This window comes from Vulpes vulpes, chromosome 12, assembly GCF_048418805.1.
Source record: "Vulpes vulpes isolate BD-2025 chromosome 12, VulVul3, whole genome shotgun sequence".
In the NCBI taxonomy this organism is placed as follows: domain Eukaryota; kingdom Metazoa; phylum Chordata; class Mammalia; order Carnivora; family Canidae; genus Vulpes; species Vulpes vulpes.
Genome location: NC_132791.1, coordinates 109,633,674 through 109,653,472, shown reverse-complemented (window position 1 = coordinate 109,653,472; position 19,799 = coordinate 109,633,674). Strand labels below are relative to the sequence as shown.

The window sequence follows — 19,799 nt, the reverse complement described above, 5'->3', positions numbered from 1 at the left end:
TAGACTGATTCTTCATACATTTATGACAGAGATTGGCATTACAGACTAAAATATCAAGGTTTTTATTGTACATCGTCATCTTTCCTGCAATGTGATATGGATTTTTGTAAGGCCAATATCATGTAAACAAAATCCTACCACATAAAGCCTCTATTAAATTTAGGAAGATAACTCTCAAGGAGGAATTTCAAATACACTCAGAGTATTGGCCAAGTTAACTGGGTCAAACCACAAGTAGTTTTATAAACGTCTTTAAAACTATCGAGTCAATCTATCCCATCTATTGGTAACACTGTTTTTAATGTCCTGAATGTGGTAAATAAATCTCTGGGGAAAACAAGCACATTTTTTAAGCCAAGTGCCACAATACTAATTTATACATACACATGAGGTGGATTAGTCACTCCCTGTCGGTATCAGACAAAATCAATTTGCTAATTTATTTGTACAAATAAGTCCACCTTTTTAAGTATTTATAAAATTAGGATTTTATTGTTTTTTTTTTTTTAAGATTCTATTTATTTATTTGAGAGAGAGTGTGAGCACGAGAGGGAGCATGACCAAGGAGGAGAGGGAGAAGCAGGCTTCCTGTGAGCAGGGAGCCGGACAATGGGCTTGATCCCAGCATCCCAGGATCATAACCTGAGCCAAAGGCAGACGCTTAACCAACGGAGCCACCCAGGCGCCCCTAAAATTAGGATTTTAAAAGATTATACAAGTATTTAAATCAGAGTTACCAGGGAAAGATTCAAATGTTTCAGTCAGTAGTTCTGTCACCTTAATGCCCTAGCACCAGAGAGCAATGATCCATTCCTGGGGTAATGGTGGGTCTCTTGGAAATGATTTAAGGAGGAGGGACTCTACATGCAGCAGCATGAAAAATCTTGCCAAGTCTGATACTCCACCCCACCCTTGCCTCTTGCCTCCACTAGGCAGGGAAGAATTTGTGTGGAAATATATCTATTTGTACATCTTATCAAACACCTGTCTTACGAGATAAATTATTCCAAAGAGTAAAAACAACTACCATTTGTTAAGTTTATAGATGAAAGATTTTACATGTATTTTACCGATCCTCACAACAATCCTAAAGATAGGTGCTGTTTCCATTTTACCGTTTACGATGGAAGGAATAGTAAAGAAAAAAGCTCTGATAGCCTGCCCTCGATTCTACAGCTAATAAATGGCAGGGATAGCATTTGAACCCACGGCAATCCCAGGCCCAAGCCTATCCCTTTTATTTTTCTAAATAGAGACCTTTGAGTATAAATCTGTTTTTATGTCCACTGACTTCAGTGTGAATCCATAGCCACTTCTCATTCTGGAGGGATTCTCAAACCTACCAGGTTTTAGCTCTTTTTCCATTTTAATCTGCAGATGGGTTGTTGGAGGCATGAAAATTATTTTCTTTTTTCTTTTTTTTTTTTTTTTTTTATAAATTTCACCGTTTCTGAGCTCCTGCATCTTCATTACTGTAAGCTTACCAGGGGATCATCTGCCAGACAATGAAGACAGGACACAAGGTATCAATGCCCAACTGGCATTTGTGTTTTTGGATCATGTCTATGACATGGGAAGGTCAAGTGATGTTAGAAAATACAGAGTACAAAGAAAGTTTTGGAATTGGTAAGAAGAAAAGCAGATGTAAATTATCTCCTAGCCCATGGAAGCATAAGTGTGACAAATTTGAAAAGCATGTGACATAGCAAAGAGCCTTATACAACTTTGCAAACACACGTATTACAAAGATCCCATATTACTCTGGTTCAGCAACAGTAAGTATTAATACACTCAAACAGTTCATTCAATGGGTTTTAAAGTTCCCAGTACTAAAAGAAACAAAAAATAAAAATAAAGTTTCCAGTACTATACATACAAGTGTACTTCCGAAGTGACTGTCCGCAACATACCGGGCTGGTAGTTAAAAGCAAGCTCATTATTTAAAAAGAAGAAGAATTAATCATGCTTAGAATCAAAAGAACCAAATCAAATAGGCAAGTGAAATATAAAATAAGCAAAAGTATCTTTCTACTATTAAACAATACAGACAACCTAAACATTTTTGAAGATTTTAAATTTTTAACTTATACTTGTTTTGTGGTTATGTATTTATTTTGTAAATTTTAGTTTTAGAAGAAGTCCACATCTAGTTTACTTTGCATATAATGAACAGATTACTAATAAAAATTATTTCATCCACATTAGTTTACAAGAATTTTTCCTTTTGAAAAAGTCATATATTACCCAAGTTTGACTGCTAACCCCTTTTTAGCAAAATACTAGCCATTATCATCTCAGTTAAGACACTATGTTAACTAATCAAACACACAGTTATTTCTTTGGTCACACACATCCCTACAAATCTGAGCTGAGAGTGAGGGCAAAGGAAAGGACAAGAATAATAGTTTCAAACACAAGATCCACAGTCCCCCAAATCAAAACAGTTAAAAGCATCCTATAAACATTACCTACCTCCAATAGCCACCAAGACCACTACCCTAAGAAAACTCTATAAATGCAATACAATCAAGCTTTATCCTCTACTTTATAGGCCCCAGAAGGATGATCTTAAAGTCTGTGCATTTGCAGAGTTGTGGCACTTTTTCTCCTGCAAACACATTCAGTATCACTACAACAATTACCGTGCTTCCCTGAAAACCTGGATTCCAATGATAAAAATCCAATAATGGGGCCACCCTATGGGATGGAAGAAAAAGATGGAATTCTCAACACTTAACTGATTCCACAACTCCTATCTCCAGTTCTTTGGATCCCCCCTCTACTGTTAAATCTTAATCTTCAAGTCACTTGAGGGCAACATACTTGTGTTGGCCAACTAGAAGCAAAATAGGGGGAGTTGCCTGGGTGGGGCTCACAGTGTGCATAACTTGCCCATCTCCAAGTCAAATATTTGCATCTGATGATTCCATGTCTATTCTATTTCTTTTTTGGAAACAACTTGGGAATGGCATTTTACTGGTGATCTCTAATGCTACCAGCCCCAGTTAAGTGTTTATGTGTCCTGACCTTGTGTAAGCCCAAAAGAAATTTAAAAGGACCTAAGATTGAAGCTCATTATTTAAGTATACATATAAGAATTCTAGAAAGCACTGGGATTTCCCATAGATGACACCACTTGTTGGGGAAATTATCAAGGGAAAAGTCAGCAAGGGGTTCCGAGAACAGGGGGCTCTTGCTTCTAAGAACGTGTCCATAAGGGTAGATAGGAAGTATATCTCTCACAAAATAAATCTGATTTTTCTGGTATCAAACTGATATGTTTATATTAAGTTTGGGGAGATAGGACGGAGGAAGGGGGAATCACAAAGTTACACCACTGAATGGGTGAAGCAAGAAAGTCAAGTGGTGTTCAGTTATATGGAGATTCACAGATTTACCCAAAAGTTGCCCATTAACACTGATAGCACTCACCTACCTAACAGCTCTCTTCGCTATGCGTCAGATGCTAACTAATCCAAAAACAAAAACATATCATCAATTCTAGCTTATTCTCACATCTGTAGCTCCCCAGAGTTTAATCCCCACTCATTTTATTTCAATTTGACAGTCTAATTCATCTATGTCACAAGAACATCATATTTTGTGAATACAAACCCCCCATTGCAGAGACAGCAATTGTAACAGAGCAGCAACTCTCACCCTCCAGGAGCACCTCCCACACTCTGACCACAGGGAGGCTGTGTCACACGCTGTAGTGGAATCTGGCTTTGACACCAGGTACTCAGACTCTTGAGCTTACCCTCATCCAAACCCTTACGATACAAGCCTGAAAATTCCCAGGTTAAGAAAAATCCCATTTACAGAAAACTAATACACTCTCAATTTAACTGTTTCATTAATCTAGAAATTGCACATGCTAAGTTTACTTTAAAACAAGGTGTAGGAGCAGGGAAGGTGCCTACCAGTCCTATACTGACCATCTACTAAGCACCATATGAATGATAAAAATCAATGGTCTTCATCAGTTGACCTCCTTTAAAGTGTAGCAAGAGCATTGTAGCAAGAGCATTGGGTACGTTCAAGTCACACTTAGTATCAATCTGTTGGGAATAAGAAAAAGAAACAAATAATGCAGCAAAGAACTGAGCCATACACTCGTGGGCGTGTATGGCTATGCTATGACAATTGTCCAAGTCATTTTCACACAGAGAGCAAAGGGTTGAAAAAAATTTTAAAAAGCCAAAGACTTTTCAAATAACTCAATTTCATAAGGGAACAAGGAGGAAAACTCTTACTGGTTAAATTTTCCACTAAAGAATATCAAAGAAACATCAAAGAAAACCACGTTTAAAAGATGTTAAAAATAGGAGGCAAGAACTCTAGAATTTCAAGAGTATAATCACGTAAAAGCCAAATTAACCTGCTGACATAAAACTATTATTTTGAAGCCATTCAATCGTTACCTAAAAAGCAACATGCAAACTAATACATATCAATCGTGATAGACCAAACTACATTATAGACTTGGCTTATACTTGGTAATTAGAGATCTGAACAAGTATTCATTCTTGTTCAGTTTTTCTCCTTTAAAAAAAAAAAAAAAAAAAAAAGACCTTACAGACAAGCTTCATCAATCATTAAGAGGGCCTGGTTCTGATATTATATGAGCTCTGTCAACTTTAATCAAATTGCTTGCCAGATCGTAGATAAGTAATGACTTGCTTAGGTTAAGCAAGGCCAGAGTTTTCCTTCTGTAGTATATACATCTCCAGAGTGAAAATAAACAGCCTCACACCTCTTACTGGGAGCTGGTCTCTGTTGCTATTACAACTCACTCTTCACCCCAATGAAGGAGGAGGGGCAAGAGTGGCCTTTAAGAATACCTACGTTTCTTTCTTTCCTTCTCAATCTGCTCATCAAAACCATTTTTAAACTATTTCATTAGACAGTTAACAACTGGTTTGATTTTCACCGAAAGGATACAAATTAGCTGTCATTAAATGCTTTAGCATTAACATCTGTTTTAGCCAACATTATACAGTGATACAAAACGAAAAAGAAATAACAAGTGACCAAAGCAACATTAAAAGGATCACTTAAAATTAACTGCAAAGCTTGAATTCATTTTCTAACAAATCCAAGAAATGAAAAACCAAATTATGTCTCGATACCATCCGTCATGTTTTGGATACAGGACAACTGTTAAGAGAAAGAGCGTATCAATTTAGATTTTACATTCATTCCATAATCAAAGACACAAATATAAAAATGGGATTTATTTCTAAAAAAGCTCCCTTTGCTATTTTCCTTACTTTACATAGAATTGGAAAGGGCTTCCAAACTTCATTTTCAGCTGGGACATTCTATTAAAGAATTTCTAAGCATCCAAGTACCTGCTCTGAAGAAATGTGCTAGAAAAAAGCAAGGAACCCTGTGGCTTGAAATAAAAATAAAGTGACCTCTGTAAAGGAAAGAGTTTAAAAATCCAAGACACCAGGGAATCAATTTTACCTTAGGCAAAATTCACTTCCATAACTTCCCTTAGGTCAACAGAATGTATAATGCGGAGTCTGTGGTTTAGAAATATCAAAGAGAAAAAAAAAATTTAGAAGTATTTTATTCTATTCCTAAATGTGCAATTACAACCTAATTTACGCTTAGAAAGACTACAGTTTCAAAGAACCTCCTTTCTCAACATTAGAGAGACTTTACAAGTTCATCCAAATTTGAGCTACCTTAAAACTCTCGTGTCTGATACTAATGCTCAATCACCTACTGTCTTCATGGCTTCCATTCCCAGGAAAATTTCACTACTTCATATGCTTAAGCAGAAAAGCAAACACACACCAAAACTGTAAAACACTGCAAAGTACAAAGGGCTGCATAAAAGTTATGTAAGAAAAGATCACCATCAGAAACAGGAGGAAATTATTCTGTGTATGGAATACAAAGAGCCATGAGACAGGAGGAGGAGTAATTGTTGGACCGGGCTCCTCCTCAGCAAGGAGCTAAGGGAGCACAGGGTAGGGTGGAGGAGTGGGGGGGGGGGCGGGGTCGTGGTTCATCCATGCAACACCAGGCAAGCCAGCACTTTGCTTCCCCAGTCCTCTGGAGGCACCATCCTTGCAAGTCTGCAGAGTCCCACTCTGCAAAAGCAGTAACGCCAGGCCCTTTGTCACCACATCACTTACTGTTAACTCGCCCCAGTAATACTGGCGGTACGTCCACTCCAGGTGAATCAGACACAAAAGCCGTTAGTATTTCTCACCGAATTAGAAGAACTTTTACAAGGAAATGGGGACTTCGTTTGCCTACTAAATGTCAAGTGGAAGGATTTTTTTTGCCAGAAAACTCACATTTCAGTATGGAGGGGGGAAAAAAAGCTTCAATTGCAGAAATGAGTGAAAAACTCAAAACTCAGTTTCTCTTTCTAGTATGTTGTGGGCCTCGGGAGTTTGAGAGGCTTTGCCTTGTTGATCTGATTCCGGGACCAGCTGACATCTATGATCACAACCAATTAAGTATTTTGTACGTATGTATGACTAGCTAAGAAAACACAAATCTGATGTTTGTCCTACAGGGTTAACCACTTCCTTATCTTTTCCCTGATCATCTCCTATCTCAGAGATCCCAAAAGAAGGAAAGCTTTGACAATCTCTCTTTAAAACAATTTATGTTATTTTCATGTGCGGTGGGATACAGCCCAGACTTGGAAGGGTCACATTTAGAAATGCACTCTGGGAGTTGGCTACAAGAACCCCTACTGACAATAATAAGATATATGTAGTCAAATCCCAGAGCTAAAATTTATTTGATGCCACAAAACGTTGCTATCAATCTCTGCACAAGCTGTATTGTATGATTAAAAACCCCACTGTGGCTGCTGTCATAGTAACAAATGTGAAATTATTTTAAGACCTAACCACTATGACAATAGATTCTTTTAAAATGCATCCTCAAACACAAAAAGGAATAACAAATAATGACAACTACGTTTGCTAGCCTAATAGGAGACCACAGTTAGTAACTCATAATGACTCAAAATTGGCTTTAGTTAGCCATGGCATTAAACACACACACACACACACACACACACACACACACACACAATGATGAAAATTATGTGAAAGACCTATACAGGTCTACAGTCAGAACATGAGTATTGCAATTTCTTTTAAAAGAGAAATCCAATAAACAAACAAACAAATAAGTAATCCAACTAAAACACAAAGCAATCTAAATCATGATGACTAGAGCTTGGAATTAGAAATTCAGGGTAGAATTGCAATGTTTTTATGTTAATCTCAGAAAAGGGTTTGATCATAAAAAATAGAAACTATGCCTCACCATCATTAATGTGAATCAAAAGTTCAGATAAAGAGATCTGAACCATTCTAATCAAACTATAATATGACTTGAAAACATTTGAAGTAGAAGTATCTACTTAGAATTAGGTTTGAAATATACTTTCACCCATCAGAACTATAGTCCTCCTTACTGTGACACTAAACCTGTAATTCCATTTCGGGTTAATATTCAAAATTTAATGGAAGAAATAAAATGAGCTTGTTTAAAAAGGTGATCACAGCAAGATGAACCCACGAGGTAAATCATGGACAGAACCTAACAGGCTGTAATATGGCTCTACTCAAGAGTTTAATGATCTATCAAGAATGATAAAAGTATCTTCTCAGTATTTAGTAGTCCTTGGGTCTACTGGACCTACTGCTCAGATGCCTGGACACCAAACTGGTATATGAGCTGTCATTAAATCATGGTAACATCTGGGGCGTCTGGGTGGTATGGTCCGGAAAGTGTCCGACTCCTAGTTTAGGCTCCGGTCCTGATCTCATGTCCTGAGATCGAGGCCCTGCACTTAGCACAAGCCTGCTTGTCCCTCTCCCTCCCTCTCTGCACCCCCCTAATAAATAAATAAGTCTTTAAAAAAATCACGGTAACATCTAAAAATCTAATTTCACAACAAGAGTGAACTGGGCAAGACAGGCAGAAAGACACGCTACAATCAAACTGAATTAACTGGTAACACGATGTTATTTTATGCATGATTATAAAAAAGGATTAAATAGCACCTTTTCTACATAAGTGTACTGTCACATTTGTAATCACACCCAGACACCCACTGTCATGAGAGGATTTTATAAGCCAATCATCAAACGTTTTCAACATATTGCAAGCTAGGTCATATCAGGCCAAATCATAAAGTTTAACTCCACTTTATGGATAAGGATCCCTCATACCCACGCTCACACTCTCCTAGTCACCAAACTGAAAGGAACGGTTTAGGGCAGCCCCGGTGACGCAGCGGTTTAGCGCCGCCTGCAGCCTGGGGTGTGATCCTGGGGACCCTGGATGGAGTCTCACATCAGGCTCCCTGCATGGAGCCTGCTTCTCCCTCTGCCTGTGCCTCTGCCCCTCTCTCTTTCTCTCTCTGTTTCTATGAATAAATAAAATCTTTAAAAAAAAATGAACAGTTTAAATCACTGAAACAAAAGTGAGTGATAAACAGCATGTCCGTTAAGGCTAAAACTATGTTCACTCCCCAATTCTCACTGCCTGTTACTCACTGTGTTGTTATTTTGTTATATACACACGCTGAGGCCAAAACCATGAAAATTAGCCAAAACAAATGGACAAGAAAAATGTCTTACCCCTAGCTTATGATGCTATTTTTGTTTTTATTGGAATAAAAGAAGCTGCCAAGTTCTGATGTCACTAGAGTAATTTCATGGCCTGATGAAAGTAGTATTTTATCCATTAAACATTCATCCCCCTTGCCAAATTTACCTCCAACCAGGCAGTGTGTACAATTACTCGTTGAACAGACATCAAATTATAGTAAAATAGAGAATACTAATTACTTTTACCATGATACTATAAAAAGCCAATAACTCTCAGCCATTTCCCTGGCAAGAGACAGAAGCCAGAATGCACTTTTTAGTACCTATATATCCAAGAGAACACCTGCAATGCTGAGTATTTAAAAAACAGACAACACTTGACATCAAGCTCTCTAGACACCAAATGTTGCACAGAAGAAAAATACACATTTTAAATATATATTCTTCAAGAACTCATCCATTTAAAATGTTAAAAAAGAAAACCATTTTTTTTTAATTTTTCATTTATTTAAGATAGTCACACAGAGAGAGAAAGAGGCAGAGACATAGGCAGAGGGAGAAACAGGCTCCATGCACCGGGAGCCCGACGTGGGATTCGATCCCGGGTCTCCAGGATCGCGCCCTGGGCCAAAGGCAGGCGCCAAACTTCTGCGCCACCCAGGGATCCCAAAAGAAAACCATTTTTAAAATAAAATTGTTAAAACATCACACATGAATTCTAGTAATTATGTGACATTTAAGTATGTTTTTCTTTATCTAAAGCATTCTTTATCTTCATGGTTTGAAGTTGTGCTCAACATGCAGAATCCCTTTAACTGGGTTTTTAAGAGCAGACTGTAGGAATGCCTAGATGGCTCAGCGATTGACCGTCTGCCTTCAGCTCAGGACATGATCCTGGAACCTCGGGTTCGAGTCCCACATCCGGCTCCGAACAGGCAGCCTGCTTCTCCCTTTTCCTGTGTCTCTGCCTCTCTCATGAATAAATAAATAAGTAAATCAGAGCAGACTGGATGTTGAAATCGCAAAGGATCTTGAGAGGACAGTTTAGCAAACTATCTTGCCACTCAGTGGGCTCCACTCAACATCATCAACATTATTTGAGAGCTTCCTAGAAAGGGACAATCTTGGGATTCCCCCCAGACTTACTGAATCAGAATCTGCATTTTTAACATCCCCCAAGAACTCCAAATCACAAGGACACCTGAGAAGCACTGCTATGGCACCGATTCATTCAGCCGTTTGGGTATTTACTACTTGTTAGGCACAGCACAGCGCGAGTAAGAGGGTGAGAGGGATAATCACCTATTGGGGAAATCACATCGTCTGACCTTAAGGAGGAAGATAAGGCTGAGCAGACATGTAAATAACGATGACACCGTACCAGTGCCACAAGAGACAGACACAGTCCTGTTCCCAGCCTGCAGGAAAAAAAGCAAGGTTCATTCCAGTGATTCCAAGTAGCCACAGAAACACCCAACAGGGAAAGAACCCCATACACCCCACTGAAGACCTGGGCCCTAATAAGTGAGTGAGTGATTCAGGCAGGGTCCTTAGAGAAACTGATTTTAAGGACAGCATTCATATGATCAGATTGAGGTTTTAGGACAATCTTTACTCCAGCAAAATGGAGAAAAATGGATCATTTGTAGTGGAGGCCAAACCAAGACTGAAGATAGGGAGACAATGTACTACTCTACTAACAGTTTAAGTAGCAAAAAAAAAAAAAAAAAAAAAAAAAAGTTTTATTTTTTAGTCTCATATTCAAATCTCCTCTCATCCCCCTCCCAAATTTTGAAAAGAATGATGGAGGGTAAAAAAGTAAAAGGAACAAAGAGATGAGAGAAACCTGCTTATAGCCAAGGAAGGCACGGACAGTTTATGTGTGTACATAAACACAAAACGGTAAAAAAATTCAATCTACTATACTTCTCTGTTTTATAAAATAGGGAAGATACTGTTTCAGTGATTCAGGATTCTATCCTCCCTTCAATCATTCTAAATGTCAATTATTAACACATATTTACAGATATAGGATGTGTATGTTGGATTCAATAACTATGGACCTCAAAAAAAAAAATTATGGGCCTCAGAAAATGTCCCAAGTATAGTTTTGTTGATAGAGTAAGTCACTAGTATCAGCATTTTCCCCCCAAGTTATCTCTCTCGAAAGTCAAGTATAGGAAAGTATGGTGGGGGAGTGAAGGCACAGAGCAAAGATGTATATTTATTCATTTTGACAGTACATTTGTTGTAGGAGTGAATAAATAAATGGGCCAGTGGATGGGCCTCAAGGAAATTCTCAGATGTGCACCTACATAAAAAGGTAGCAAATACTTTACTTGTAAAGCATTATCATCTCTGACACGTACACATTAAGAATATTGGAAAAGTCCCAATTTTCTCTTTAAGTATGAAAGATGGGAAGAATATTTGGCATTTAACTTATTAGTGATAAACAAAGAATTACATTTAAAGGAAAGAGCTGACAAGTAGAGGTGGTCCTCAACTTTAAACTAGGATTAGTTTGAGAAAATGTATTTATTCAATGGCCGTCTGGAATTTAAAAAAAAAATTTTATGTATTCATGAGAGAGAGAGAGAGAGGCAGAGACACAGGCAGAGGGAGAAGCAGGCTCCATGCAGGGAGCCCAATGAGGGACTCAATCCCAGGACCCCGGGATCACAACCTGACACAAAGGCAGACGCTCAACCAGTGAGCCACCCAAGCACCCCCGTTTGGAAATTTTTAACACATTTTTCTCTCTCCAAAATTACACATGGATTGGTTATGTAGAATCACTCTTTCATAAAAGTCCATTTCATGGAGTCTTAGTCCTGCAAGGGCCCTTAGAGGTCATGTGGTTCAATCTGCCTTCCACAGTGTCTTCAGCAAATGTCTAGTAACAGGAGCTCGTGTCCCCTCAAAAGAGCATTTTCTATCACGAGGCAGCCCTATTTGTCACAGTTCTTCCTCCTTTTGAACCAAAATCTGCATCTTTTGAGTCCCCCTACAGGACAAAAGATGAATCATATATCACTATTTCAACTCTCCCCACCCTCCCCGAAATCTGGGCCACCAGTGGTCTGATTTAAGAAGAAAAGGGGACAACCTGCCTCTCCGGAGCCCGGGGGAAGCCATCCTTGCACATGGCTATATGTGAAGAATGACCTTGCGTCCAGTAGTGCAACATAATAAGGTCTAATGAAATTATAGAAGCTGAAAAGTATAATGTCTCCTGACAGAGAAGTGGCTTGTGTTCAAGCAGAACATCCAGAAAATCCTTCCTTAACATTTCCAAACACAGAAATAGAAGCTATTTACCCCAGCTGCAACCCCCTCCAAAATTAAAAAAAAATAAAAAAATAAAAAAATAAGCAGCCTTCTAATTCACTGACATCATCTCGTACTCTTGTTTCACTATTTGGTGAAATAAACTTTATTTAGCACATTAGGGAATTCCAACAACACAGACAGGAATTTTAAACATATAGGCATTGTCTGACTGCAAGTAAGAAGCCAAAACTCTTCTCCATAAAGGGTATGGTCCTGTTTCTCAAAACCTTTCCGTAGCGTAACAACATCCTAGCTCCCCTTTCTTCCACTTTGGGGTTTTTTGTTTGTTTGTTTGTTGTTGTTGTTTCAAAAGAACATCGTGTCGTTCTCTTTTCTTCTCAAAGAGTATCACGTGAATGCCAGGCTAGTGGTTTCTTCTGTACATTTATAAATATTGATTATGGATTAAATGCTAAGCACAAAAGATATAAGCTACCTGAGATGGCTTTCTCTGCTTTGAGGTTCTCTTCCATCCCTTCTAAAACACATAAGGGGCACCTGGGTGGCTCAGCCAGTTAAGCGTCCATCTCTTGATTTCAGCTCAGGTCGTGATTTTCAGGGTCATGACATCGAGCCCCATGTCAGGCCCTGGGTGTGAAACCTGCTTAAGATTCTCTCTCTCCCTCCCCTCTGCTCACCTCCCCACCCGGCCAGCTGGTACATTATCTCTCTCAAAAAAAAAAAACTAAATTTAAATTTAAAAATTAAAAAACAGGGGATCCCTGGGTGGCTCAACAGTTTAGTGCCTGCCTTTGGCCCAGGGTGCAATCCTGGAGTCCTGGGATCAAGTCCCGCATTGGGCTCCCTGCGTGGAGCCTGCTTCTCCCTCTGCCTGTGTCTCTGCACCACCACCCCCGTGTCTATCATGAATAAATAAATAAAAAAATTTTTTTTAATTAAAAAACGGGGATGCCTGGGTGGCTCAGCGGTTGAGCATCTGCCTTTGGCTCAGGTGGTAATCCTGGAGTCCTGGGATCAAGTCCTGCATCAGGCTTCCTGCAGGGAACCTGCTTCTCCCTCGGCCTTTGTCTCTGCCTCTCTCTGTGTCTCTCATAAAAAATCAGAAATAAAACACATGCACACACAAAGGAACACAGTTATCAGTGGATTTGCTTTATGTAAGTGTGATTAAGAGTAATTATATTACCTTCACCCAGTTTTATGTACAAAAATAAGGTCCCGATAACTTTTCTAAGCTAACCCCTAGGATCTGATTGTCAAAAAATTTAGGAAGAAGTGCTGGTTTTTCTCCCCAATGGCTACATACTCAATGTGCCAAGAAAATGAACTACTACAAAAGATGCTATAACAATTTTAAAAGACCGTAAACAGTAACATAGATGAATCTCACAGACATAATGAACAGTACAAAAAAAACAGATATAAAAGAGTACATACCATATGAATCCGTTTGTATAAATATAGTTTAAGAACAGGCAAAACTAATGTACAGTGAGACTAGTTAGAACAGTGTCTGCCGGCTGGGGGTGGCAGGGTTGTCTGCGAAGGGGCACCAAGGAGCCTGATCTGGGGAATAGTTACCACGCACATGTGCATATGCAAAAACTGAATCTGGCTGTTCACTTAAGTGTCCATTAAGTGTACATTCTTACATTATATGATCAATTAGAAAAACACAACATTGTTTCCAAGCGCCTCCGCAGTTCAACTGCAAAATTAAGAAAACTGCAGCACACTACAACAGCTGGGTGTCCCCACACTGTTACTGGCTTCTGAGAATTCCTTTCTAGCCAGTATTTCAAGGAAATTACTCAGGATCAAAGGAATAAACGAATGTGTCCAGGAGGAATTACTAAAAGTACAGCAGCTAACTCAGAGATGTTTTAGTATATCCAAGCGAAAGATTTACTTTCAATATCCCATGTAATCCCCACGACAGTGGTAGGAGATGCTGTTGTTATCTCCATTTTCCAGATGAGGAAACCAAGACATTGGTCAGGCTCAGTGGCCCGGCTCACATAAAGAAAAAGAGGTGAGCGAGTCTCCAACAAGAATATGTAACTGAAAAGCAAGCTTTCTGTGTCAAGTTTTTAATTCTGTCTGTGGTGCGATCATCTAAAAATAAAACGGGCCGTGCAGTTCTAAGCAACAAAACGGTAAGGGGAACATAGTTCAGTCATATAACCTGAACCAAGACAGTCACAGTGCTGACTTCTGTGTTCACTCCAATTCATTCAAGAGTCCTTCCTAGGTGGCTTTCCTGGAAAAGGTATACCCAGGATTAAGGTGGGAAAGGCTTAAATGTAGTCTCTAAAAGGCTTCTTTATTTTCTCAACACTCTGTATTGTGAGGAGAATCTGGTAGAGCACTACATGGTGGCCGGACGGAAAGGACTGTGACGCGACGTGATTTTAATCAGGGACAAAAATACATGAAATTAACCATCGGATAAGCCACTGCATTACGCATCCGTTGAAAACTAGCACTGGAATCCACGTTCACGTTTAACTCTTCTCGGAAAACGGAAATCAATTAACTCTACCCTCCAAGACCCAGAGCTGCTCCTCCTGGAAAAGCACACAAGAAACACACTGGACTAATATCCTGAGAAATGCTTGCATCCAAAGATTATTTGGGGCAGCTGGGGGTGGGAGGGAGGGGCCAGGGCAGGAAGATACACTCATGCTTCTCAAACACTTTGCTCCAAAGATTTTCACAGGATATTCCTGATAGACCTATTTTCATTTACTTGCGGCTGTTGGCAAGTCTGCAGAGCAATGCCTTCAAAGACCCTAACAGCCAGAACTCTCAAAAAAAGACAGCAGGAAAGAGACGTATGTACCCTACACGAATTTAAATTCTCTAAGAATGCAACAAGAAGGCAATAAAATCACATAAAAAACTAAAGAGCACACAATTCGAAGGAGCACTTCATTTCTGCTCCTGAAGCAATCTGCTTCACCTAAAAGTCTGATTTTGCTCTCAGCTGAAGGAGTTATTAGAATACATGGGCCCTTGCAGGCAAGACCAAACTGTAACACAATTTCACATCTTTATCAAAAGATCATTCAGAGAAAACTTACCGAGTCCGCGACGTGTATATGCTTGCGCTTCGGAGGGAAAGCAGAGAAGTGACTTTCTGTACTTACAGTGGCGTTGGGTTCAGTGCTAAGAACACATCCCCACACAGTCCTGCTTGCAAGAAAGTTCTGACTAGCAATCTGCCTTCGGGTTGGGCTTTTCTCTTACAAGATAAGCTGTTAAGTCATGCCTTGATTTTAGATCTGCTAACATATGGAGTCTTCTAATGCAGCCTCTCTCCGCCCCCCTCCCTCCACCGCCCCATCACCACTCGGCTCCCCCTCCCTCTCCACACACACACATACACACATACAAAAAAGGCACTGCAGGGCAGAAATTCCTCAGGTGCTCGCTAATGGAATTCCCAGGGTCCTGGAGCCGCTTCGGGGATCAAGAGATCTCATAGCCCCTGCTGGGGTAAGGAGCAGCGAGTCTGTTCCATTTAATCAAATACAGAATGAATTTTCAGCTCTATTCACTAGCTTGTCTCCCGGGCTCTCAAAAGGCACCAGGCAGCTAGAATCACACACATGTGGCTCTTTTAGGCAAGTATAATTAGTTTGATTTTAAAAAGCCACATTAATAATATCACCTCAGGACCATTATTCAGGGGACAGATGACAATGATACTGTATGTTTTAAGCCTGACAATGGGGGGAAAGAGCACAAACAATGACGAAAACCTTGAAGGATTTAAAAAAAAAAAAAAAAACCAACAAACCAGTTTTTCACTTAATTGTAATCCAATATTTTTTTAAATGACATGAAGGATATTCCATACACCATCTTTTAATTTTCACTGAGAAGACTCAAAGCCCTCCCTCCTCCTCAGCCTCTTAAAAGTCAATTAGTGCCATATACACAACAAAAATTTGTAAATGGAATGTTTATAAATAAATGGAATGTTTACATACAATATAAAACCTTGAATAAAAACAATAAAACATTCTCTAATTCAATCCAAGGCAACAAAAGTTCTTGGGGGGGGGGGGAGGAAGCACTAATCAAAAATCACCATAAAATCGAGTTCTTCAAAGCAATCTATTTAGCAACCAGACTCCAAATTCTCTTTCTAATCTAATTAGTTCCTATTAAGTAGTAAGATCATATATCTAAAGAAAGACTACGTGGTACACAACTCATCTGCTCTCCTGATGTGTTGTCTTATCTATCCTTCTACATAGTACAAATGCTAATTACAAGGCCATAGCCAATGTAATTACATGTTATAAATAGCCAATTTTTCAATTAGTTGTTTTTAATTTCCTACCCCAGCCTAATATCACTAAGATCAGGTTGAATTCCTAAAATCATTTCCCCAGGATATGCTTAGACACAGTCACCAATTTTTAGTCCCAACTTTGGCAAAAGAAACATCTCTAGAGAAGAACATTTTTACTTCAACTTATATTTTGACCAGCTCATAAATGAAATCATCTAGAAAGCTATGAGGGCATAAGGGCAAAGTGGAAAACAGAAAAGCAGGAGAACTAGTCAACAAATTTTACCTGACCTCTTTAGAGCAAAGCCCCATAACAGAGGTTCCTATTCCCACATGAAGCCTCCATCTACATATATAGATATATAAATATATATATATATAGACAGATATATACATACCTTGCTGATGGGGGGTGTGGGGGGGGGGTAGAGGGGCCCTATCTTAAAGTGAACTTAATTCCTTTCTTGCAAAGAAGGCAAAGGGTAAGATTGATTTAGAAGCCAACCTACACAAGCTAGATCAGTATGCTCCAAGTCCTAAGGGTTCTTTGTACTTCCCGGCTTGAGAGTCAGAGCTGTTTAAGTACTTTCCACAGAAGAGGAGGTTGATGAGAACCACAGCAATCAATCAAAGCATCCCAAGTGAGTTACTACACAAACAATAGCACAGTACCTCTAGTAACTGATTTTCCTGGTTGACTAAACTATTCAAACAAAGACAGATTTCCAAATACTATATCCGAGTTTTTGCATGAAAGTTAAACAATATACACTTGTGTGTGTGTGTGTGTGTGTGTGTGTGCGCGCGTGCGTTTTTATAGAAATATAAATGTTTCTGCTCTACCCACTGCCAAGCACACACCCAGGGCACGTCTTTACAAAATGAAACAGGTTTTCTCCATCCTTCTCATATAACTTCAAGTATGAGGCAGTTTATTTCAACATGTGCATAACAGAAACTACAGTATTTGGTGCCTCTCTGGGTTCCTAAGAATGCTTTCTAGTTAAGCACTAATTTAAAATTTCCAGAAAATTTTTCTTTCATCGTGTCCTAAAAGCTGAACCACGACCCCACCCCCCCCACCCCCAATTTCAGCTAAAACAGACTACTTTGCAAAAATGAGCTACAAAAATGTCCTAGAATGCTTAGAACTACCCTGAGAATAATCCCATTTATTTTCCGGCTCCGCTTCCCACCTTTTCCTCCTTGACACTGCCCTTTAGGTGTATGCCAAGTGTCAGCTGGGGAGGCGGAGGGCCACGGTGTCAGCGAGGCACGGAAACAGAACTGGCTTCTCTCACTTTCCTTGGCCACTGCCCGCCGAGAATGAATCTCCTGTGGGCTTCGGGTTCAACTTTCTGTTTCTCAAAGTGTCTGCTTTGGGGCACACAGAGGCTGACCTTCCGTTGATGAGGTTCCCCTGAACTCTACATCTCCATCGCAAAGCTGCCCTGCCCTGAAGCACCTGCCACCCTCTGGCCGTCCTGACAAGGAAAGGCAGGCACCTCTGGAGAAGAGCTCCTTCTGCAGGGCCTTCCACCTGATTGGGTGGGGTGAGGGAGAACAATGAAGGCGAGGGCGAGAGAGTCATCTATCCTCCTCAAGTGATTTATTGCTGAAATCCCTAGATGCGGAGAGAAAGCAACAAAGGTCTGGAAGCTGCAGACCGAAATAAATAGCGAGCTGTAATGCATTTAGCAAATGATAATGCAATCCTCGGAGAGCCTCACGGAGGGGAAGGAAAAATGCGCTCCCTGGGGCTGGGAAGTCGCTGCGTCTGTGAAGGCAGAGAAAGATACATTGTGCAGGAAAGCTCTCTCGCTTCGCCCCGCGCATAAATCACTGTCCCTCGCGGGCGCGCTGCGGGACGGGGCTGAGAGGGGCGAGGGACCCCGCTCCCTCGGGGAAACGTGCTGGCGCCCCCACTCGCGGCGCCGCCGGCCCTCACCTGCCCCGCGGGCCCCGGCCAGGGGGCGGGAGCGTGCGGCTGACACCTCGGCCCGCCCTCCCCCGGGCGGCTCCGGGCCCCCGGGGCGCCGACCGCCGCCGCCCCCCCCGGCCCGCGCGGAGCCCGGGACCCCCGCGGCCGCCCGCGCCCCAGCCGCGCGCCCCGAGCCCGGGCTCCCCGGCCCCCGCCCTCCCGGGCTGCGGCGCCCACCCCCGCACCTCTCGGCGCCGACCCCGTCCCCGCACCTCCTGCGCGGCGGCCGGCTCCCAGAGCCACCCCCAGGTCATGCCCCGCGCGCGGGCGGCGGCGACGGCGGCGGCGGCTGCGATCCGAGCGGGGCCCTCCATGCACCGAGCGGGGCGGCAGGAGCGCGCGGCGCCTCGCACGCCGGGGCGGGGACGCAGGGCCGGGCGGGCGGGCGGGCTGGCGCCGGGTCCCCGCTCTCCGCGCACCGAGCCGCGCGAGCCGGGCACCCGGGACTCGCGGGAGGGGAGCGGGGGGGCGGAGCCACCGGGGCGCGCCCCCGCGGCCGCGCTCCTCTCCGCCCAGGCGCGCGGCGCGTCCCCGGCGGGCGCGGGGCCAGCGAGCAGCACGCGAGGAGCGGGAGGAGGGAACCGGGCCGGAGGGTGCGCGCGCAGCCTGCCAGATCAGCGGCGGGGGGGGGGGGCGGGCCGTACCAACCTGCGGGGGGGGGCTCTGCGCAGGACCGGCCCCTTCCCGCGCGCTCCCCGGGAGGCCGCCCCGAGGAAGGTGGAGCGCGGTCTCGGCCTCGGTTTCGGGTAGTGAGGGGGAGCCGCCTGGGCCGCCACGGAGGCTCCGGGATGCCCGCGCGCTCTCCCTGCTCCCCTCGCGGCCCCCCCCGGGAGAGGCGGCACTTCGGCCGGTCCGCGGGAGTCTCCGCGCTCCCAGGCCCCGCCCCTCGCCCGCTACCTAAGGGCTCGGTGGGGCGCGCCCGTCCAGCCCGCTCTTGGCGGCCGCCTGGCCCCTGCCTGCGGCCCGCAGCCCGCGCGCCTGTGGCTCCTGCGCCTTTCCAGCACGTTCTGTGCCTACCCTCGTGGGCGGCCTCGCACCGCCCTGCATCCCCATGCACGCGAGCAGGTAACAAAACCCAGAGTCCAGGAGAGGCTCCTGTCACCTGCCGAAGCTCACGTGGCCTTTGGCCCCGGAGTCTTCCCAGCTCGTCCTTTGGACCGGCCTCAAGTTATTTGATCTCACTGAACCTCAGTTCAAACAGAAAAAGGGGGAAATAATTTCTGTTCAAAGGTCGTTGGGAAGCATAAGTAGGATACTTGGTGAAAAACACCTGCCACTCACTGGGCATTGGAGGACATGTGACTTCTATAAAATTATTGTTATTACTAGCAATTCCTTTTTTTAAAATCACTATTATTACTTATTACGACTTTAATTATAAAAGGAGACCTAGTGATACTTCAAATTCAGTACCGGGGTGCCCGGGTGGCCGAGTCTACTAAGCTACCGACTCATGATCTCAGCTCAGGTCCTCATCTCAGAGTGCAGGTTCAAGCCCCTAGTTAGGCTCAACGTTGGAGGTGGAGCCTACTTAAAAAAAAAAACAAACCCAAAACCCTCAGTGCTGAACTACAGGAAAATATGCCAATCTCCCCAACCTTCTTCCTTAAATTCCACAAAG

The 19,799-nt window shown here is 42.5% G+C and overlaps 1 protein-coding gene across 6 annotated transcripts in view; it reads right to left on the bottom strand.

Annotated features, from left to right (window-relative positions):
* CDON (cell adhesion associated, oncogene regulated) overlaps positions 1-19,325 on the bottom strand; it is a 98,049-nt gene extending 78,724 nt beyond the window's left edge. For 2 of the 6 annotated variants that reach the window (XM_072729393.1, XM_072729396.1), the window contains exon 1: positions 18,391-18,545. The gene's annotated coding sequence lies outside the window, so the exon portion shown is untranslated. Of the gene's footprint in view, positions 1-14,977; positions 15,202-18,390; positions 18,546-19,195 lie in introns of those variants that run through there. The other 4 variants (XM_072729394.1, XM_072729398.1, XM_072729395.1 and 1 more) reach the window with 3 other exon arrangements.
* Between the last annotated feature and the right edge of the window lie 474 nt (positions 19,326-19,799).